The sequence below is a fragment of the Eumetopias jubatus genome, unplaced genomic scaffold (genome assembly GCF_037043125.1).
Source record: "Eumetopias jubatus isolate StellerSeaLion01/CBP00866 unplaced genomic scaffold, mEumJub1_p1.0 scaffold_8, whole genome shotgun sequence".
In the NCBI taxonomy this organism is placed as follows: Eukaryota; Metazoa; Chordata; class Mammalia; order Carnivora; family Otariidae; genus Eumetopias; species Eumetopias jubatus.
In genome coordinates this window covers 38,979,474-38,994,541 of record NW_028274814.1, presented here as the reverse complement: position 1 = coordinate 38,994,541, position 15,068 = coordinate 38,979,474, and the positions used below count along the sequence as shown (strand labels likewise).

General features: G+C 39.9%; 1 protein-coding gene and 1 pseudogene across 1 annotated transcript in view; one reads left to right on the top strand and one right to left on the bottom strand.

Moving 5' to 3' along the window:
• The first annotated feature begins 2,369 nt into the window (after positions 1–2,369).
• Positions 2,370–15,068, top strand: part of ADIPOR2 (adiponectin receptor 2) — a 99,204-nt gene continuing 86,505 nt past the window's right edge. Inside the window, exon 1 of the mRNA XM_028121118.1 lies at positions 2,370–2,546. The gene's annotated coding sequence lies outside the window, so the exon portion shown is untranslated. The remainder of the gene's footprint in view (positions 2,547–15,068) is intronic.
• On the bottom strand, positions 6,170–7,743 carry LOC114222505 (protein SDA1 homolog pseudogene; annotated as a pseudogene).

Sequence of the window (15,068 nt, the reverse complement as noted above, 5' to 3'; positions counted from 1 at the left end):
TGGAGATGACTACATCAGACTAGCTGTGCCACAGGGCACTGTTGTGTCACTGGTGACTAGTATGGGGTGTAGGGGTAGAAGGGACTCTTGTCTTGGTGCTGCAGAAGATGAAGAACTACACTCTCCTGTGGGGAAGTGTGACACGATAAGAATGGAGAGAGCAGAGATTCTAAAGATCCACAGCTGACACTGGAGGATACAGAATTTTACTGAATTCTCTTTGGGTTTTGGACAGCTAGTCATAGGATAATATATATAAGGATTATTAACTGAAGTACAGCCTGGGAGAGAGGCCTGAGAAATCTGCTTTGGAACATTTAATGGTGACATTTGGGTAAGGGACGTGGATGAAGCCAGCATAGACATCTGACATGTATGGGAAGTATGGTGGCAATATCCTCATCAGCTGAGAAGGTGTGAGCATTTTGAAGAAATAATGTGGTTTATTTTATCATTGAAAGCATCAGGAATTGGCAATAGTGATCTGGGAATGGGATCAAGGTGACAGAGAATGAGAGGTAAAATCTTGGTGGGAAAATGAGAACAATCTTTCTCACATGTTTTAGCATATAAAGTACTGTTCCAGAGGAAGTTTCTTAGAGGAAAGCACTTTGTCAAAGCAAATCATTAAGAGACAAGGATGATTTGAGAAAAGATTTGAGATCTTCGAACAATCTCTTTTTAAATTATCTTTCTTATATGGCTCTGTCACCTCTACCAGACCTTTTATCAAGCCTGAGGCTCTTGTTCTTCTCATCTTTTTGCTATGTGAGTTGGTATACTGGGTCAAATTTGCTATCCAAAGGTGCCTGTGTTTTGTTTCTGATGTGCTGTGGAAGTGTATGAATGTCTTCCTTGATTTCAATCTCAAAAGCTTTATGTCTTTACGTCTGGAAAAATAGAAGTCATTATTGCTATATCTTTACAAATTACTGCAAACTTAAAAAAAGGTAATTTATATTTTCAATGTAAATCACTCCTTGAAGGGAATTTCGTCCTTTACATTTAATTTCTATAATTTAATTTGTATTAATTTTATGTCTTGCAAGCTTAACTGGGTGGTCTAAAGTATTAGTATTAAGATCATCTTATTCATGCTTTTTGTGATTTTAGTAACTTTAATCACTTCTAGGATTTACATTTCCAGGGTTGAAGAGTTCTCTATTTTTGGGGGGAGGGGTGTTTCCCTCATACATTAGACTCTAGGCCTTTTGATATGAGATCTGTGAAACTTTTTCCAGAATTCTTTGTTTTCTCTTGTTGTGGATCAAGGGAAGGACAAACAAGGTATGCACATAAGCGTTCTTGAAAGCTTATGGATTTTCTCTAATCATTAACAAGAGTTTTTACTATTAAGGCAATAACCTGTTCAGAGGGTGATAAATTCATCTTAGAGCTGAACGTGAGGAAAACACTTTTATATTCCAACCAATTTTTATCCAGGTTTCACCCGGCTATCCGAAAATACAGCGCGTTCTTATGAAGCCTTTCTCAAGCTCAGGCGAAAGGCAAAAAACAATTACCATTTTGGAAAAGCGGAAAATTCCCTCTTTGTAAATCTTTCGGTTAGTGAAAAACCGAACTTTTGGATGGGGGGTTGAGGGCTTGTACTTCCTTTTCTTATAGAAATAGTATGTAACCAAACCATTCTTTGATTTCTAAGAAGTTAGAGCTCCGTTGAAACCTCAAAGGTAGAAAATCACTCACCCTGGGAAATGGACACAGTATTTAATGCTGAATTAGTTTCTGACCTGCTATTACATTAAAAACATTTTACAAACCATTCTGAATTATATGTATTCTAAGAGTGAGTGGGTTCACATTTGTTTTTGAGGAGTAGGGCATAAATCATAATACCTTAACAAGGTAATAAAAGGCAAACGCTACTGTTTTGTACAAGACTTGGCTAATGCTTTCGGATTTATTTCGAAAGCTTTCACAGACGACGCCTAGCAATATATTGGCTGTTGGCAGAAACACGATCCAGCCTAAATCCCTAAATTTTGGCTTCCGCCCAAGGTGTGTAGCCCGTATCCATAGAGACCGGAAAAAGCGTCCCCAAGCTGGGGCGGGCCCCTGACTCTTCTGATCGAAACTGCTTCCGCTCTTGGTGGGAGAAAAAAAAAAAACGAAGGGGATTTGTGTGCGCTCCCATGGAGCACTCTTTCTTTCGGTCCGTTGATGCTCAGTACTGTTTTCGTTGAGTTCCTGGTCGAACCACAACTCCCAGGATGCATCCACGTTCTAGAGCGGTCAGAAGAGCAGTTTCCGGTTTGGCCCAGTGCGCCTGCGCACAAACTGTGGTCTTATTGGTTCGAACCGCCTCGTGCGATGCGCGTCACGGCGACGTGCAGTCGTGGGGGCGGGAAGACGCGGCGGCGGCTGTCGCGGCGGCTCTAGCAGGATTTCAGACGCGGTATCGCGGCGGCGGCAGCGGCGCGGCTCCACCGGGTCCCCTCCCTCCTCCGCTCCCCTTTCCTCCCCTTCCCCTCCGCCGTGGTTCCCGAGGAGTCCGAGACCTGCGACGAGGCGGCGACAAGCTCTGGGTGAGGGTCTTTGGAGTGTTAGCTCTGTTTCCCGGGCGAAGGGAGAGACCCCGGGGTCGAGGAGGAGGTGAGGGGCTGAGGCGGAGAGTGTCCCCGGCGCGGGCCGGGGAGCGCGCGCTCGTCCCAGCCTTCAACTTGGCCTCCTTCTTACCTGACCCGCCGCGGGGCACAGCGCGCAGTGCAGTGGCCCCAGGGGCCGACCGTGAGGGGCCTGGATCCGCTCTCCTTTCAACTGCTGTCTGTAGCGCCTGACGCCCCCCACCCGCCTCGCCCCTCCCGGCACGGGGTCCGGAGCCCTCTCTCAGCTCTTCTTTCGCGTGCACTTGCCCTTCCTTATTGCCCAGCGAGAGACTGCCCTCCCTTTCTTCATTTCCGTCTCTTTTATTAGTTCTAGGAATTTCTTTGGTGGCAGGCTTCGAATGGGTTCTGCTTGGTACTACTTTTATAGTCCCTGGGGTAGGAAGATTTTCCTTCCTTACCTTTTCTTCGGTGGCGCTCCAGGCAACCTACTTGGGATAGAACCTTGGGCCCTTGTTTCCTAAGTCTGTCACTGTTTGCTTCTTTTAAAACTGATGGTAACACGGTTTAAGTCAATCCTAGGGGTCTCTGAGAGAGGTCGGATTGGAAACTAATAGGTAACTTCTTTTCTCCCTCTGGCTTTTGACAGTAAATATAAATGTTTGCCTCTGGAATTTGACAACTTCATGAGACGGCCCAACTGTGACTTTTGGTAGAAAGATTCAAATGTCCGACCGGAATTTTACTAGCTATGGTGACTTTAGTGCAGGTTCTTGGCATTTTTTTTTTTTTTTTTTTTTTTTTAGTAGCATGGCCTTTTAATATTTTATTCGTAGATTCTGGATTTCTCAGCCTTATGTTAATCCATTAGATCTCTTCCAAAACAGCCCCCCCCACCCCCAAGAAACCGTTTAAAACTTGAAGAAATCTGTTATAACATTTAAAATCATTTGATCACAAAACTCACTGAAGTGTTAAAAACAATTTCCTTCAACCCAAAGCTTTAATTTTGGAGGGGAGATCTTAAACTGTCATTTCTGAAGTTTGAAGTGTTCTCTTAACAAAGGCCACCCATTGTTTCCTTTCACCACCCTCTCACTCTCAATCTGTTAGAATTTGATAGATTTTTTCAGTCCTAGTTTTTTCATTTCATAGAAATTTAAGATTTTCATTTGCTGACTGACAGTTTGTAACTAAAATAATTTCATCACTAGTTGGGACTTCCACTCATGTGGTGGCAGCTGCTTGGTGGTGAATTATTATAAACTTTGAAAAAAATTCAGATTGGTATAAATATGAAAGACATTTCTTTTAGCTTCTATTTGTAACTGCATATCCACCAGTATATGTTCATATCTATACTTTACAGGCTACTTAGTAGCAAATTTTCTCTTATCTGAACACTAATGATGAGATTTCCAGAGCCTAAAAGAGAGTTTGTGTTTTTCTACCCCTAGACTAATACAAATAATAAACGGATGAATCTTTTTCCACCGGTAGCATCAATTTAGCCAATGCACTGTCTTTAGTATAAATCACATCTTGTGTTCCAAAATGAAAATAGTTTTATTCGTTATCTCAGGGGCTTCAAACTTTATAGCTTGTGGGGCAAGTTTTGTCTGCTTTTGTAAGTTAAGTTTTTATCGAGAGAGAGCCATTTGTATTCATTTTGGTGTTTGTGGTTGCTTTTGCAGTGCAAGGTAGAATTGAGTAGTGGGGCCAGAGACTCATATGGCCTACAAAGCCTAAAATATTTACTATCTGGCCCGAAATTGAAAAAGTTTGCTGACTCCTACTTTATTTTATTAACAATCATGCATATGTAATGTAGAAAGTTAAAATGAGTCAGAAAAGTATAAAGAAGAAAGTTAAAATTGTCCAGAATCACACCACTCCGAGGGGTTTGTTTGTGTGATTATTACAGAATCTGTTAGCGATTGCTTTTGTATAAATGGGCTCATACTGTTAAGTTGTGGTTTGTAATCTTTTTTTTTTTAATTTTATTTTTTTAAGGTAATTTCTACACCGAACGTGGGTCTTGAACTCATGACCCTGAGAGCATGGGTTGCAAGGCCTGAGCCAGCTGGGCACCCCTGTTTGTAATCTGCTTTAAAAAAACCTCAGATTATTGTTATTTGGCTACTAGAAAGGAGCTTGATGAGCCAAGTTTTCCTGATTTGTCTTACCAGTTAAGATTAAAAAAAAAAATCAGGAATAATAGATGCTTGATGGTAGTGGTGAACACCATTTATTGAGCACTTACTGTGTGCTAGGTAGTGTTTCAATACTTTACATGTATTAAGTTATTTAATACCTGCAGCAGCTCTGTGGATACACATACTAGTATCCATATTTAAAGATGAAACTGAGGCACAGAGAAATTAATTGCGCAAGTTCATCAGCTCGTTAATGGTGCAGTTGGGGTTTGAATCCATGCAGTCTGGCTTCAGGACACAGGCTCCCAATATGTCACAGAGCCTCTCATTAGAGCCCTGCTCAGTGTAGGAAAGTTGAGACAGTCCAGAGTTTTTGATGTAAAGATTCGTCCTTATGCCCTTCTTTCCAGTTCACTCTCTGTAGAAATCCACTGTTGTTTGATGTAGAGATTTCCAGCTCTTTGTCTGCTTATACAAAGGTTTATTCACAAATCTGTCTATACATGCAGGTTTTAAAAAAATTAATAGACTTGATTTTTTGGTCAGTTTTAGGTTTACAAAAATTTTGTGTGGATAGTATAGAAGTTCCTATATCACCTACTCTCTATTTTCTATTATTAATAGCATGCATTAATGTGGTATATTTGTTACACTTGATGAACCATTGTTACATAGTCATTAATTAAAATCTATATTTTATAATAGGGCTTCTTTTTATGTTGCAGAGTTTTTTTTTTTTTTTTTAAGATTTTATTTATTTATTTAGCAGAGAGGCACAGCGAGAGAGGGAACCCAAGCAGGGGGAGTGGGAGAGGGAAAAGTAGGCTTCCTGCTGAGTGGGGAGCCCGATGCGGGAGATGCGATGGGAGATGCGATGCGGGAGATGCGGGACTCCGTCCCAGGACCCTGGGGTCATGACCTGAGCCACCCAGGCGCCCCGCAGAATTGTTTTTTAAAAAGAGATCCAACCAGTCACAGTGGTGTGCTTTTTTTGGGTGGTTTTTAAAATGTAGTGTGTCTGGACTTTTTTTTTTTTAAAGATTTTATTTATTTATTTGACAGACACAGCAAGAGAGGTAACCCAAGCAGGGGGAGTGAGCTAGGGAGAAGCAGGCTTCCCGCCGAGCAGGGAGCAGGGAGCCTGACGCAGGGCCAGATTCCAGGACCCAGGCGCCCCTGTTTCTGACTTTTTAATGCCCCCCCCAAAAAATACTGTTAATTCACTAATTTTCAGACTAATAACACAAATTTAACAGTCGTGTGGAATGGAAAAGTTGTTAGGAAGTTATTTGATTCTTTTTTACTTTTTCATAAGTTTATATAGTAGGGCCAGTTGCTTTTCTTGGAAGGACTGCTTATTTTTTGACTGGACATTCTGGCTCCTTGAAGTTGTTCGGTTTCTTGGAATTTTTCTTGCTGTTCTTTATTGGAAGAGTGATGGACATCAACCTAGTTACTACCATTAACATCCTCCTCATCGAGACAGATACTTCCCCACCCATCTTTTTTGTTCTTAGCATTCTCTTCCTCTTTCTCAATCTCTAGCACTTCCATTCCTAGAATGTAAACTTCAGCATCTAATTTTCTGTATTTTTGTACTCTTGATTTTATCTAGTCTTAACCCTGGAATTTCTTAATCTGAGGGATTTAATGTTTGGAAGAACTGAGTCAAAGTTCTGGCAGACATTGTCACTTTCTTAACGTTGTGTGTTTTATACTGGGCCAGGCCTTAAGGAAGTTCTTAAGTCATTAAACTGTTACCTCTTTCATAGAATCTTTTTCATTGATTCCTACTGTCATGATTTCCCCAGAGTTCTTGTCCATAACAAAATGGGTGGCCATAATCATGAGTGACTGAATGATCTCTGGGACTGTACCAGGTGATGAGATGTTTGTGTGTTTATGCACCAAACGGAAGGATCTTACTAATTCTCTTTGGTGCTGCTGTAGAAACCTTTGCACAAAGGGATAGAAGTTAGAAAACGCTCATAAATTCCCACCAGTCTAGAGATAAGTTTCTAGAGCATCATATTCACTTCAGATATCTCTTTAGAGCTCTTCAGCTGCAGTAGTAGTTTTTCTGCAAAATCTTGGAGAATCATGAATCGGATAACTGAGAAGTTAAACACCTTTTTTTTTTGTTTGTTTCTAAGCACTTTCATAACCTTTTCGACCTTTACTTGTGTTTGGAGCCTCTTTTCCCTGTGGCATGCTGCACTAACATTCTTAGTTGCTGTCTTGTTTCTCTTGTTCATCTTTTCCTAGGGAGAAGGTCAGGGCAGCAACTAATACTTGGGTGACCTCAGAGAAGCGTGAATTGCGATAACATTGACAGTCATTGGCATCATTTCAGTTGTTTCTTCTGAAGAGTTCAGTCATCACTTTCAAAGATATCTTGGCTGCAGTTGCATTGCTGTCTCTTAACATGCACATGAAATTCTGTAATACTTTATTCATTTTCTTGTATTTTGCACTTTTATTCTAATGAGTCACAAAATGAGTGTATTGCTTGTATGGCAATGTAGAAGTTCAAAGAAGAGCAATAGCAAACTTGAGGGATTGATGAGATTCTTCTCCCAGAGATCAAAGCTTTGCAAAATGTTATTGGAAGATCTACATTCAAGACAGTGTAATTGTAGGAGAGCAGCTCTTTCAGCTCTTGAGGAAAGTTGTCTAGCTGTTTTGGGTAGCAGTGACCATAAACATCACCAGCTTTGCCAGTTTTTTGCTAGGTTTATTTGGTTGCAATTTGAAAATCTCCACTTGGATTTGTAGTGAATATTCTAATGCTGTAGAAACTCTCAGCATAGGCAGAGGGTCCACTTTATTAATTCTGCAACTGCTGCAGGTTGCTGGGCAGCTAGTGTTTGTTTCTGCTGGACGTGATGGGTGCATATTGGCTGGCGATAAGCAGCTCTCAGAAAACCTACACCTGACACTAGCCAACCCTTCTCAGCTGTGGCTTGGAATCATGCTTCTGGGTGTGACTAGAAATAGCCTTGGAGCTCGGCAGGTGGCGCCATCTTGGCTCATAGTAGTGTGCTTTAAAAATTAATATTCACAGTAGATTCCCACATCAGTACATCTGCATCTACTCTGTTCTTTTAAGTAGTTCTTTAGTATTTTATTAAATGGGTGAGTCATAATAGTGTTTCTGTTACTGGATATTTAGATTGTTTTATTGTATTATGTACATACACATTGTACAATTGTTGATGCTAATGACTCTGTAGGATAACTTTTTAAGAGTCTGGTTACTGAGTTGAAGGAAGTACATGTTTTTTATTATTTTTTTTACATTTTTATTTAAATTTTAGTTAGTTAACATACAATGCAGCATGGGTTTCATTTTGATATGTGTTACCAGAATGCCATCCAGAAAGGTCACAGCAATGTAAACGCTCACCACAAATGTGGCTGAGGTCTAGTTTCTCCATGCCATTGCCAACTTTTTAAAAAAATCTTTATCTAATTATCAGTTAAATGTTCCTTGCAGTGTATTATGTCTCTCTCACTGGGAGATGTGTTTCGTTGTGATGGCATTCTTTTGAAGTTGATTTAGAATTATTTTAGATGGAGCTTACATTCTGTAGTTCTTCTAGTACTTTTTAAAGATCTGTTCATCTATTTAGATTCCCTACCCAGTCCTTGAAAGCAGTATGATTTTGCCACGCCTGTTAAAAGAGTCTGAGGGATGGCCCAGTAGACTATATATTTTTTGAGAGTAAGGAGAGTGTAGTTTTCTTTATATTGAACAGCAATCCTGGCATATAGCAAGTGGGGAGTAAATGGTCTTTTTAAAACCTAAATTGGATTATGCTCTTGTGCTGAGTGAAGTGCTTTAATTTTGTTAAAAATAACCTTTTCAAAGTCTTTGTGAAATATAAACTTGAAAAATTACAGCATAAAATTGTCATCTTGGGTGTGTTGTCTGTTTCATCCTTTAATTCTAAAATGAGGTAAATAAGGAATATCCTAGGACCTGTTTGCTAGGAATAATTAACCTATTTAACATGTAACATTTGGTATTCAGTTTTGGAAGTTAAGGAATGGATTGAATAGGGGATTTGTTTCATGTAACCCATGGTTTTGATTTTTCTGTATTGCAGTATACCATGTGTTAGAGGGGATGTATGCTGGCTAAATGATTTTATAGCCTGGCTTAATTAGACATAACAGTCCAGAGAGAAGGAAAAATGAAGCTAAATTCTGGAAACTGCCAGAATATCTTCAGGCATAGGGACAATACCTGTTGGAAAAGACATTTGAAGTTTTTAATGGAAAAGCGCAGAAAAATAGAATTTTTTTTATAGCTGATTTATAGTATTACACGTTCTTATTAAAATTTTTTAAAGATTTTATTCATTTGAGATGCAGAGATAGAGCATGAGCAGGGGAAGTGGCAGAGAGAGAGGGAGAAGCAGGCTTCCCACTGAGCCAGGAGCCCGATGTGGGGCTCAATCCCAGGACCTTGGGATCACGACCTGAGCCGAAGGCAGACGCTTAACCATCTGAGCCACCCAGGTGCTCCATATTCTTTTTTTGAAAACAAATTTTATCTTTCTATTTTAAAAATTTTGTTTTAGAGACAGAGCAAGGATGCAAGCATGGGGGGGGGCAGAGGGAGAGGGGAAACAGACTCCCCACTGAGCAGGGAGCCCGACGCGGGGCTAGGACCCTGAGATTGTGACCTGAGCTGAAGGCAGATGCTTAACCGACAGCCACCCAGACGCCCCAGTATTACATATTCATATTGGATTTATGTATTTTCTGCAGTATCCTTGTACTAGAAAACAAAGCATATAAAGCATATGGTCTTTTTTTTTTTTTAAAGATTTTATTTGTTTGACACAGAGAGACACAGTGAGAGAGGGAACACAAGCAGGGGGAGTGGGAGAGGGAGAAGCAGGCTTCCCGCGGAGCAGGGAGCCCGATGCGGGGCTCGATTCCAGGACCCTGGGATCACGACCCGAGCCGAAGGCAGACATTTAACAACTGAGCCACCCAGGTGCCCCTATAAAGCATATAAAGAAACAAACTTAGCTTATTAAATTTTGGCCATCTAGGCCTTTTGTTTGCATTTCTTTGTTAGTATATTAGCTAATTATTTTTCTCTGGCAGCATATTCACTTTAATCCTGTATGCCCTGAAATCTTAGTTTAGTGAGCATATTATGTATAATTGTATCTATACACTCATTCCTTTGATCATGGAAGAAAGGGGTGTGGTGAAAACTCTTTAGCATGGTGGAACATGCAGGTTACTTCTTATTTGCTTGGAATTTATTTATATCCTGTGTCATCCAGAAGTGTAATAAAATATAAGGAGGAAAGGAGGAAAAGAAAGAAGCATAATTCAATGACTAAGAATAAAATTTGGATTTGAGTTTTCTTGGCAGCAAAGGTAAAGATGGAAATATGGTAAAATACAGAGCACTAAACTGGGAGGAGGAACAAGACCCAATTTTCCAGGGGTAAATCTTTTCTTGACAGATTTTAAAGAACTGTTCAAGTTGGGAAGTACATAAAAGCTGTTTTTGTTTTGTTTTGTTTGTTTTTGCTGGAGGCCTTAGATAAAGGGTGAGGACTAATCATTAACATTTCAAGCCAGTGAAAGAAATTTTGCATGGGGGTTTGGTTTGAGTTCAGGCTGCGGATGTGTTTTATTTGGGTAATAGGTTTTTTTCCTTAAAATATTTCAAACATTCAGGAGACTACAGAGACCAATATAATTAACATTCACATATCCACCATACACCTTTATCACATCTTAGCATTTTCTCATACTTTCCATTTTTTTATTTTTATTTTTATTTTTTTTTTAAAGATTTTATTTATTTGAGAGAGAGAGAATGAGAGATAGAGAGCACGAGAGGGAAGAGAGTCAGAGGGAGAAGCAGACTCCCCGCTGAGCAGGGAGCCCGATGCGGGACTCGATCCCGGGACTCCAGGATCATGACCCGAGCCGAAGGCAGTCGCTTAACCAACTGAGCCACCCAGGCGCCCTCCATTTTTTTTTTTTTTTTTTTTTAGAAAAAATTGCACATATACTTGAAGCACCTTCTTGGATTGCATTTCACTTTGTTTCCAGAACTAAACACTATCGTGAATTTGGTGTTGATCATTGCTAATGCCTGATTTATGTAATAGAAATACATTCATAAGCAAATCATAATATTGTTTTGCATATTTTCAAACTTGATGTAAACAGTATTCTACCTATTCTGTAACTTGTTTTTTTTTGAAACACGTATTTTTGATTCATATGAAATTCCTGATACATTACCATTTTTGACCTACAAAAATGACAGTTTCATATGGTTCAAACTAATTATACACATCACTTTTATCTGGGGTACAGTTACATTAAAATACAGGTGTTTTTAATTTATCATCATGTTGGTAGGTATTTAGGTGGTTTCCAAATTTTTCTCTTAAAAAACAATGCTACATTGAACATTCCTGATTAGGAATCCCTGTGCACATATTTAAGATCTGTGGCAAGTTTTTTATACTGCATGTTGGAAGCCATTAATGAATGGGTTGTGAAATCAGTTTAGGAATTAAAATAGGATAGAAAGTATCAGTTTGTATTGTAGGCAGTATGGATAAAATGTTTTGTGAAATTGCCACGTATGTGGCTACTAACTTTGTTTTTTGTAAGTTTATTTATTTTTAAGTAATCTCTGTACCCAACATGGGGCTTGAACTCACGACTCCAAGAATCCGGAGTCACACGCTGTTCTGAGTCAGTCAGGCCCCCTATGATTGATTACTAAGTGTGAAATGAAATTCTGTAGTGAAAATTACCCAGAGGTGAAGTTAATGGGTTAGAGGTTATAGATATTATGAGAACTTTTAACTGATATTGCCAAATTACCCTCCAAAATTGTGTCACTTTGTTTTAGCAAGAGAGTATGAGAATCTGCTGTTTCTAAATCCTGTGATCCATGGCATTGTCAGAATTTTTACATGTTTACAAATCAGATGAGGTTTAAGATGATATCACATCATCTTAATTTTTTTTTTAAGATTTTATTTATTTATTTGAGAGAGAATGAGAGAGAGAGAGAGAATGAGAGAGAGAGAGAGAGAGAGCATGAGAGAGGGGAGGGTCAGAGGGAGAAGCAGACTCCCCGCTGAGCAGGGAGCCCGATGTGGGAAAGTCCCGCGACTTCAGGATCATGACCTGAGCCGAAGGCAGTCGCCTAACCAACTGAGCCACCCAGGTGCCCCCATCATCTTAATTTTTAATTAAGATTTTTCTTGAGTAATTATGAAATTGAGCATTTTTTCTTTTTTTTTTTAAAGATTTTATTTATTTGGCGGGGAGAGAGAGAGACAGAGAGTGCACACAAGCAGGGGGAGTGGCAGAGGCAGAGGCAGAAGCAGGCTCCCCGCAGAGCAGGGGGGCCTGATTTGGGACTTGATCCCAGGACCCCGGGATCATGACCTGAGCTGAAGGCATTCGCTTAACCAACTGAGCCACCCAGGCACCCAGAATTGAGCATTTTTTCAAATGTTGAGTGAGTGTTCAGGTTTCCATTTCTTGAATTGACTATCTGCTACAGCTCCCCTCCACCATGCCCATTGCTTTATCTTTTTTTTTTAGAGAGAGAGGTAGAGAGTGTGCATGTTTGTGCTGCCAGCAGGGCAGGGGTGAGGGTGTGGGAGTCTGTGGGGGGGGGGAAGGGAGAGAGAGAGACTCCCAAGCAGGTTCCACACCAAGCGCAGAGCCCCACATGGGCCCGATCTCATAACCGTGAGATCATGACCTGAGCCCAAATCCAGTCAGATGCCTAACCAGCTGAGCCACCTAGGCACCCTTGCTTTGTGTTTTTAAATTGATTTTAGGAGTTTATTACATGTTTTGGTTATGTCTGTTAAGTGAATTGCAAATATTTTCTTCTAGTGTATGTCGTGTATCAGTTAACTTTTCATATGATTTTGTTGAATAGAAGTGATTATTAAATCTATCACTATTTTCCTTACTCATTTGTGTCTTTTGTGTCTTAAGAAATCTACTCCATACCCCAAGGTCATTAAGCGTCTCCCATATTTTTTTCAAAAAGTTTTTGAAGGGGGGGTGCCTGGGTGGCTCATTTGGTTAAGCATCTGACTCTTGGTTTCGGCTCAGGTCATGATCTTGAGGTTGTGGGCTAGAGCCCCCACGTTGGGCTCTTTGCTCAGTGCAGGGTCTGCCTCAGATTCTCTCTTGTGTAAGTAAGTAAAATCTTTAAGAAAAAATAAAAAAGTTTTTTTTTTTTTTTTTTTTTTTTTACATTTAGGTTTTGATTCTGCCTGGAAGAAAAATTTTCTTTTGTGTATGATGGTGAGGCAGGGATCTAATTTAATTTTTTATATGCGTAGCCAGTTACGACAGCACTGTTTAACAGAGTGTGTTTTAAAATTTGAATTGTTAATCTTTTAAGCAGTTTTTGGTTCAACACAGTAACAGCCTTTTTGTCTTTCCTCAGGCTGCTTCACATGTTAAAGTTTGTGACTTCTGCGCAAGAGTAATGTGATCGGGTGATTGTTTGATTCAGAAATATATCTTAGAGGAGCAGACAGATACAGAGCACATTTTGTAGATCTCACCCAAATGTCATTTCTCTCAACCACTTTTGTAATAGAAGCTGGGTTGCAGATAGTTTGAGGCTACACTTTGGTGAGGAAACAGTTTGCTGGTTTTTTGTATTGCTGGTTAACATCTTTGGAACTTTGGACTTTGGAAACTAGATAAGCAGGTGTTCGATTGATTTTTTTTTTTTAAGATTTTATTTATTTATTAGAGAGAGCATGAGCAGGGAGGAGAGGGAGAAGCAGGCTCCCTCCTGAGCAGGGAACCCGACGTGGGGCTTGATCCCAGGATCCTGGGATCATGACCTGAGCCAAAGGCAGATACTTAACCAGCTGAGCCACCCATGTACCCCTCAATTGACATCTTGTTACTTGAACCTTCAGAATACAGTTGACCCTTGAACAACACGGGTTTGAACTGTGCAGGTCTACTTATACACAGATTTTTTACAGTACAGTACTTTAAGTGTATTTTATGATTTTCTTAAAAAGCTTCTCTAGCTTAACTTTATATTATAATGCAGTATATATAGAGTGCCTGGGTGGCTCAGTTGGTTAAGCATCTGCCTTTGGCTCAGATCGGGGTCCTGGGATGGAGCCCTTATCGGGCTCCCTGCTCAGCAGAGGGGGTCTGCTTCTTTTCTCTCTGCCCCTGCTCCTGCTTGTGTTCTCTCCCCCCCCACCTGAAATAAATAAATCTTTTATAAAAATACAGTATATATAATATATGTAAGTCCAGTGTCTTCCCTCCATCTCTTTGTTTTTTAAATCCTTAGAACTTGACTTTATATTTTGGGGATTTGATAAAATAAATTCAGATTTTTACTGAGGACTAAAAATTTTTTTTTGTCATGTTTATGGTATTTATCAGCTTTTTACAAAGTCAAATTTATTGAGTATAGTTTACACTCAGTAAAATTCACCCTTTTTTAGATGTCCAGTTCTGTGAATTTTTACAAACATTACTGAAGGATTTTTAAGTGGCCAAAGTGGACTTGATAACTAGTGGAAAGGCCTAACGTAGCAGCTCAGCACATAACAATTTGGCATCTGTTCATCACTTTGGAAATCTTTATAGGAAGATCTGCATTAGGCATAACAAGAGACCAGTTGTGTGGTCAGCTCCACTGGCTTTTCCCACAACTCTGCTTCATGTGATGATACTTGTCTGTTTTTTCCTTAGGAAAGTTGGTCAGTGTGATGTGGCAGTTAGAACAGGTTCCATGTGATTTTACTTAAAAGTTGGCCTACATGCTAGGGGAAAAAAATAGTGTAAATGATACAAATGTTGCCTGTGTTTGTATATCCAATATAATTTTTTAAAGATTTATTTATTTATTTGAGAGAGCGAGAATGAGAGAGAGAGAGAGCACATGAGAGGGGGGAGGGTCAGAGGGAGAAGCAGATTCCCTGCTTAGCAGGGAGCCCGATGTGGGACTCGATCCCGGGACTCCAGGATCATGACCTGAGCCGAAGGCAGTCGCTTAACCAACTGAGCCACCCAGGCGCACTATCCAATATAATTTTTTAAAACCAAACTGATTTGACGTGTTTTTTTGTGTTTTTAGCAGTTAAGATATTATGAACATGAAGGCTTGAGAAAAATTGAGGTGTTGCCTCTTAGTTATCAACTGTATCATTTTCTTAAGGGCTGTATCAGTAACATATGTTGGGAACTTTGCCCATTTTATCAGGGTTTTTTTTTCAGTTTTGTTTTATTGACATTTTTCTACTCAGAAGTGTTCTGAGTGTTTGGGGAAGAATTCCAA